At 38.8% G+C, this 7,913-nt stretch overlaps 1 long non-coding RNA gene across 3 annotated transcripts in view; it reads left to right on the top strand.

Moving 5' to 3' along the window:
- The window catches only part of LOC306988548, a 16,804-nt gene extending 9,278 nt beyond the window's left edge, over positions 1-7,526 (top strand). For 2 of the 3 annotated variants that reach the window (XR_013795429.1, XR_013795430.1), the window contains exons 2-4: positions 1-92; positions 228-388; positions 6,683-7,526. The exon at positions 1-92 is cut by the window's left edge and continues 22 nt beyond it. This is a non-coding gene — a long non-coding RNA (uncharacterized lncRNA). Of the gene's footprint in view, positions 97-227; positions 389-6,682 lie in introns of all 3 variants that reach the window. The other variant, XR_013795431.1, reaches the window with a different exon arrangement.
- The last annotated feature ends 387 nt before the right edge of the window (positions 7,527-7,913 follow it).

Below are 7,913 nucleotides of genomic sequence, written 5' to 3'. Positions count from 1 at the left end.
TGAAATAAAGCAACAGTGTCATGCAGAGAGAAGACCTCTCATCTCTCGGTGGAAAAGAGATACAAGCGTCTCACCATGCGTCTGCCAGACCTGTCAGTAAGGCCTGTTTTATCAGGTCACATTGTCATGGATTATGGATGTTACTGTGGCAACCTGACAGGATGGAATGCTTTGTCTCTGTGTCTCTCTGTCTTTCTCTCTCTCTCTCCTCTCCTGCATATGAGCAGTGATTTCTGAAGGGTCCTTCTAGCTCTGAGCCGTGCTTTCAGGCCGCTTCACTCCATCAAACAGCTGATAATACGGTCCAGGGAGAGAGAGAGAGAGAAAGATAGACTTCTTTGCTTGGCGTATATACCGGGGGCTTGTGAAATGGACCAGATAAACTCCAGTAAGTGTGAATATATCTCGCTGCGAATAAATGTTGTTCTTTAATATTAAAAGACTACATTAAACAAGCTACCAAATGCTTGAGTGATTTTTCGATTATAGCGCGCGGATTTGCAAGCAAATCTGTTTTATTTTCTTCTCTGCGTGCCGGCGGAGTATAAATAGTCTGCTGCAAGAAACCATTAGTAAACAACGTGTAATGATGCTTCGGTAAACAAAATTTGTCAACTATACTGAATGGCTCACTATTTGCTAATAGAGAGAACCGGCCAGCAGGGGCCATTTAATACGATTTCAAGAGTCCTAATAGCTTCTGCTAATGCTTTCTAATATCTCTGGAAAAAGCTAACTGTTAGCATTCACATTCATCTCAATGGGAAATTACGAACTGGAAATATGCGACTTGGATGAACCCCAAAAGATAGCTATTTGTAATGCCTATTTGAAACCAGTTCTCGTTTATTTTTGTTTTAGCAGTGTTACCTACAGCTAGCAGGCAGGGCTACTGATGTTACCTATACACTAGCATGGTATCTTAAGCAGCTTGGAGTGTGATAATACGTAACAGCCCAGTAACCACTCTTGAGTACCCTAGCAACCACCCTAAGTACCTTAGCAACCACATAGCAACACCCTGGAAACCCCTCAGAATGCCCTAGTAACTGCATAGCAACACCGTAGTAACCACCCCGCGTACCTTAGCAACTGCACAGCAACAGCCTATAGCAAGCACAATATACTGTATTCTCAAAATATTAACAAATTAACTATTATTAATTTACAAATTACCTATTATAAATTAAATATTAACTATAATAGTATATTAATGATACTAAAAATAACAGTCTGCTAAAATGGTCAACTAACCAAATATAATATTGTATGTACCATATATATATACAGTACAACATATATTCTGGTGTGTATATACACGTTTATTTGTGATAGTTGATAGAATGTATAGGTACACTGTAACACAGACACCTTAAAATAAAGGGTTACACTTTATTTTAAGGTGTCTGTGTTACACTGTAATTACATTGTTATACTGTAATTATACATTTAAGTACTGAGTTATTATAATAATAATGATGTACTTACTATAGGGTTTGGTTTGGTTTAGGGTTAGTTGCACGTAATTATTTCAGCAGAATATGGATTCTAATTTTTTTGGCCCCAGAAAAGTGTTTTAACGGCATCTACCAAAGAAAACCAATTAAATTTGACGTCCTGGGTCCAACTGTTAAAGTTTTGAACTTCTCCCAGTGACTTTTGTCTTTTAACATTTCTACAATACACATTTTTAACACACTTAACTCTCCGTTTATGTTTTTACAGCAAAGATCTGTAAGTACTTCACTATCTAACGACCAGCAGATGGACTCAGCATGTGGAAATCATCTGGGCCACACGCACAATGCAGTGATCGGAAGAGCTTTTGTCATCCCGTAATTGTTGCCATCTCCAGTCTCTAATCTTTCACCGAGTCATTCCGGTCATTGATCTGAGAGCAGTTTTCTGTCTCGTTAAAACGTTGTGTCTGAGAGACACGTAAATTAGCTTGACGTTTCTACTCAAAGCCTTTTCAAAAAATATTTGACATTGATATTTTCTATAGCATCTATAGTTACACTTTTGTAGTAGAGGTAGCTAAACCAGCAGGCTAATCAGCTAGCATTATGCTAACCAGATCTGAGACCACTCATTCAGTAGAGTCCACTCATTTTTAATGTGGTTTGACATCTCATCAAAAAGTGGGAGTAGAAAATTAGCTTGGAGCATGTGTTGTGAAATATCTATGAAATGTTTAGCTATTTTTAGCACGTTTTATGTGCACGTAGGGCTTAAGGCGAGACACTACAGGTGAATAGGGTACAATATAAAAATAATAGATATCACCATGACACTTCCTCAGTTGATTACTACTTACACAAGTTCATAAAAAAAATGTATTACAAGTTTTTGAAATTTGTATGTTTAATTATGCAAATTAGGTATTATCTCATTAAATATGCACACTTTTGCATATATTTTCGGTAGATAGATCTGAACATATGATAAAGCCAGGTGCAAAATTCTTTTTTCATTTTGTTTACACACAAGATGAAAAAAGATGTTCAGAGGGATTTCAGGATATATGCTTTCAGGAAATCTAAATATACTGTCCATAGCCTTAAAAAATCGATTTTCGCCATATTTTTGGGATTCAAATGTCCCATAAATAAGGCCAGGAATGATTTATTAACAAATCCCTCTGAACATATCTTCAGAATACTGCTAAGTGTATAACTGGAAAATTTGGTGTACATCGGTGCTACATAGGCTGAGATGTTTCTACTGGAGGATGACAAAAAAACCATTTTGAGAAAAAGGCATTTAAAGATTTGTAATGTAAAAAATCATACTTTTTTAGTAGAAACAACTATTTACAGACACAATATCTTATCAAATAATTAGCAACAACAATACAAACCACCTAAATCACATCAAAACTTATAAACACAGCATTTATGGCCTTTAACTGAGCAGAAAAACAGTCAAAAACACACATCTAAGTGTCAGAGCGCATCACGTGATGCATCTGAACCAATCACGTTGTCAGAAATTGACATCAGCCAATGAGATTTTGCTTTTAGGGTTAAATGCCCATTTTACTTTCACGATTGGTTGCTGATTAAAAGGAAATGACCATATTTGGATCCGACAGCATTGTACAGGAGAGAGAGAGCTTCACAGACATGTGCGTGATTAAAGGAAGAACACAGAGATCGCGGAGCAGCGCGTTGATTTAGAACGCCAACTTTTGCTGAATTTCGAAGAAATCTATAGACGCAAATAGACAAAGTGTAGTGAAATAAAGACCTAAATGTGTATTTTGGACTTTTTTTCACCACAAGTCTGAAAGAAGACATGTTATTGAAGACAAATAGCCTAAAATCTCAAAATTGACCAGTGAAAAAAACCCCGATGTTTTTGCCTGCCGTGTCTCGCCTTAAACTCTGAATCTAAAGTTGCATCTGAGTCATCCCTGTGTCTAATTAAGATTGAGACAGTCCCACTGACGCTTTAGCAAAGAGACAAAGCCCCAGTATCATGACATATTCACGTTGCCATGGCAGTCAATGGTCTTTTGAACGTCCCTGGACGGATAGCGACTCAAGCGCTAATTAGCCAATAGATTGAACAAGAGGCTTAGGCTCCACATGTTTAGAGAAGCTTTGTGGCCACTGTTTTAGGCTGATGAAGCGGTCTTTTTAGGCTCCAAAGAACCTCATGTGGTTGTGACGACTTCTTACAGTAGTTGAAGTAAATCACTCCTAGGCTAGGCCAGGCTAGTCTTGAAAGTGCTGTTTATTATGTGGATGGTAAAATGGGACCTGTTATTTCCTTTTTCAAAGTCTTGATTTTGTTTTTGAGGTCTAGAATAGGTTTTCTTGCTTGATTGTTTTAAAAAACCCCATTATTTTTCACATAATTTACGTTGTTGCGCCTATCTTCACATTCTGTCAGTAACGCTCTGTTTAGTGCCTGTCTCTATGAAGCCCCTCCTTCTGAAAAGCGCAATGTGCTCTGATTGGTCGGCTGGACCAGTGATTGACAACGTTGAGCATGTTTTGAAAATGTCACGCCCCTTACCATAACCGTGAGTTTCAACACACTACTAACTAACTCAAACAGGCCTTCCCTCCTTATTTTGTGTATGGCTTGGGCGGGAATTATTTAAATGAGGAATATTGTGACGCGTACGTTCCAAAAATAAAACTCAAGACTACAATCGAGGCGTTTCGGGGAGTTCAGAAACAATGTTTGCTGATATAGAGAATAACTGCCTTTGGAGTGACTTTGTGCTTTGTAACTTTGCAGGCCTTTTTCATGCTCAAACAGGAACATCACATACTAAAGAAGGTTTAAAAAATAAAAAATAAAAATAGGACTCCTTGAAGGTAAAGAAAGTACCTTAAAATGTCTCTTTGTCAGTAAGAAAGTACCTTAAAATCAAGAACATCATTGTGTGTACCTGCACACTGGCCTGACGATCCATCTAAAACAATAACATTGACAGTTATTCTTATTTGTTTGTGTACACCCTGAAGGAGAATGAGCAATGTTGAAAGGCAATTCATTTCGCTTCACTATAACCTTGCTTCCGCTGAGAGTTCACGGCTCCCAGGAAGCTTTCAAAATGTCAGCGCGTATCACGAATGCAAAAGGACGACACTAAGCCATCAATATTTTCACGCGGTTTCCCAGCTTGAGGCCCACGGATCTAAAGTAAAAAATCTGATAAGCAGAGATTGATTTTTATTTGATTTTTCCAAACGTGTCCAGTCGAACGTCACATTTCATGGAAATCAATTACATTCTGGTTGGGTAATTGCTTTCAAGAAGGCAACTAAATTTAAAGCACAAGAAATGTCTCAAACCTAAGACGTTGGCTGCAGGGATTAGGCCATTTTCCAGAAGCTGTATCTGAAGTCATGGCCGCCGAAATGGAGGCTCATATCTATCAGAAGTGTGTGTGCCTCTCTGACAAAGGGAAATGAAATGGCACTGAGGGCAATCGAATAAATCAGCATGTTCATTCCCCAGCTTGCACAATGCATTTCAGCCCTGTGCAATTGTTTTTTTAATGCTAAATAGGCACTTTTTACTCTAAGCATTCAGAGTCTGAGGCCTCAGCTCTTTTTAAAACCCTAATAAGCTACTACTGCCAAACAACGTCATATCTGAAATGGGACCCCATAAGTTACAGATTTAGAACTTTGCATGCGCTCAAACTCTATAACTCAACTCCCACAGACTAAATTCACCAGTGCTAGCCGTTAACATGTTGCTAAGCTAACGAAGAATTTACATTTTGGCGAATGAAGTCAAATTAATTTGTACGATCTAATTTGTAAGTGTTCATAGGATCCCCTCACGCCTAACTGACAGTTAGGTTTACGGGTGGACCTTCATACTTACTTTTTTCTAAAAATCACATTTCCGTACGTACCACTACCTCGAAGAATTGCCAACTCGTAAAACAGCTAAATTTTTCTCATAAGACCAGGTAGGTGATACTCTAACAAGCATATAAATGTGTAACATTATGAGTTAGATTGAAGTTTGTCAGGGTTGAAATATTTTTCATTGAGCATGCAATGCATTCTGGGATTACTTCCCATTCATGAAGGATGATTGAAATTCTGAATTGCATTTTGGCCGAAATAAGGTATCAAAACTCATTTTATTCTGTAATGTGATGTATTTCTGAATGCTAGATATTTGATGAGAAAAAATGTAGGGAGGCACCTAATTTTATTGGGAATTGATTGAATAGCTGATATGACAGCTTCAGTTTAGTGGAACACGGCTATAGGCAATAATTTCACTGCGTTCAATTTAAATGACAGCTTTAGCGTAGGTTCTGCCAGGAAGACTCAATCAGCGTGCCACGTATTACTTCTCTCCTAACCAATCATGTGCTAACACTCACAGTATAAAAGATCGGTACTTACATTCGTCTGAGTTCGCAGATGCTGACGCTGCCAAGTACCTCCATCCTCCCCAACCACCACCAAGATGGTACCTTCCCCTTCATCCTCCCCACCACCACCAGGATGGTCCCTTCCTTAACCTCCAGGGGGGGTCGGCTGCGCCCCTGCCTTCGTCTTCAGGCAGGATATGCAGATTCCGCTACCCTCGCATTGCTCTCTAAGGACGGGGCCTACGCCAAAGAACTTTATAAATTCATGCTTGCTGGGCTGTTAATAAATATACGCTGTTATATCAATTTATCTCCCGAGTCTTTCTGGTAGAACTAGAAGGAGGAAGATGGACACGCCCAGCAAACCTTTGTTGTTATTGCTCTTTTGGAATACAAACACATAAAAAACTTTATTTTCCACAGTATCATGTCCACAGATAGAGGTTACTGTGTGTACCACAGAGTTGGAGACAAAAGTGAAATCAACAATATATTACTATTGTTTCACTATGGTTGATGCGCTGAGCAGCCATATTGGATTCTGAAGTCAGAGTTGTGATACCCTGTATACAGTAAAGCCATCTTTCATTCTCTTTCTTCTTTTTAATTGTCCCCAGATGTGACACTGTTCTCCATGTGTGCCATGCCACACACATGTTTTTTGAAGCACACACCCTTGCTAAGCAGCACTGGTTCTGTTTAAATTGTTTTTTACAAAGCCTTGCATCATTGTGTGTGTGTGTGTGTGTGTGTGTGTGTGTGTGTGTGTCTGTGCCAGTCCATTTTTATAAATGTTCCGTTGCTCTTGGGTTTTAATGTTAACAGAACGTTGGAAGAGGCCCAAACCCTTGAGAAGAGCTGCCCACTGTGACATGTTTTACAGATTACGCTGGCTGCGGATACATTTCCAGCTCGACACTTACACGGAAAACCGCCACTAACTGGTCTGAATATTATCATGTGATCTCCTGAGAGTCAAACTGCGATACTTTTATTCTCAAATGCCTACTTACTTTAAAAATTCTCAAGTTTTTTTGTGTTTATTTTGCAACCAGGTACGACAACATGCTACCCAGCGTCACCGCGTGACCTTGGAGCTCAAACAGAAGTCCAGATAAGGATGTGGCCGCTTGAATACCCCTGTGTGTTTCCCATAGTTCAGTTCCCAGACAGAAAAACCTCAGTCAATGCCTGAGAATGCAGCGCGGGCAATGAAAACTACTGCAGCCTGCACAAATACCCTCTGTGTGACGATACAAGCAGATAATAACAGAAACAGCATGAATCGTTCTCGGTGGTTTACAGAGACACGGCACATACTTTTAAAGGAACGTACTGGGTTAAATACAAGATGTGACAAGCTATCAGTAACCACAGAAAACCATTTCAACTCCTCCCTCAGATTCAAAAACAAACCATCATGTTCACATTAATTCACTTACAATGGAAGTCAGAAATGTGCTGATAGCATTTTTGTTTAAACACTATAACATATAAAATTGTATAAGTTGTGCGTTATTTGAGCTGATGTCTAAAACATCCTTAAGCTCCAGGACTATTGTTCTAGGCAGATTTTCTCATTTAAGTAGCCATGAAACACTAGCATGTTGCTATGCTAACAATGCAACTCACTACTGTCTGCTACTCTGATATGATTATCTTGTAGTAAACCCAGAAATATTCATTCAAACGGAATGAATTTTTTAGTTCGTCATGTTATTTAGTCATTTATTCACAATGAATGTCAATGGGGTCCAATGTTGTACTTTTGAACGCCATTGACTTGCACTATGGAAGCTTGTTTCCGGCACAGAATAAAACATTTTAAAAGAAAACTGCGAGTTTATATCTCACAATTCTGACTTTATAACATGCAATTACGACTTTATATCACGCAATTATGACTTTATAAGTCGCAATTGCGACTTTATGTCCCGCAAAGTCAGAGTTGTGAGATGTAAAATCCCAATTGTGAGACAAAAGTTAGAATTGTTCGATAAAAAGCCGCAATTACCTTTTTATTCTGTGGCGGAAACAAGCTTCCATCATACAGGTC

This window comes from Phoxinus phoxinus, assembly GCF_949152265.1.
Source record: "Phoxinus phoxinus genome assembly, chromosome: 20".
In the NCBI taxonomy this organism is placed as follows: Eukaryota; Metazoa; Chordata; class Actinopteri; order Cypriniformes; family Leuciscidae; genus Phoxinus; species Phoxinus phoxinus.
The sequence above is the reverse complement of the archived record's forward strand: the minus strand, read 5'-3'. Positions and strand labels throughout refer to the sequence as shown.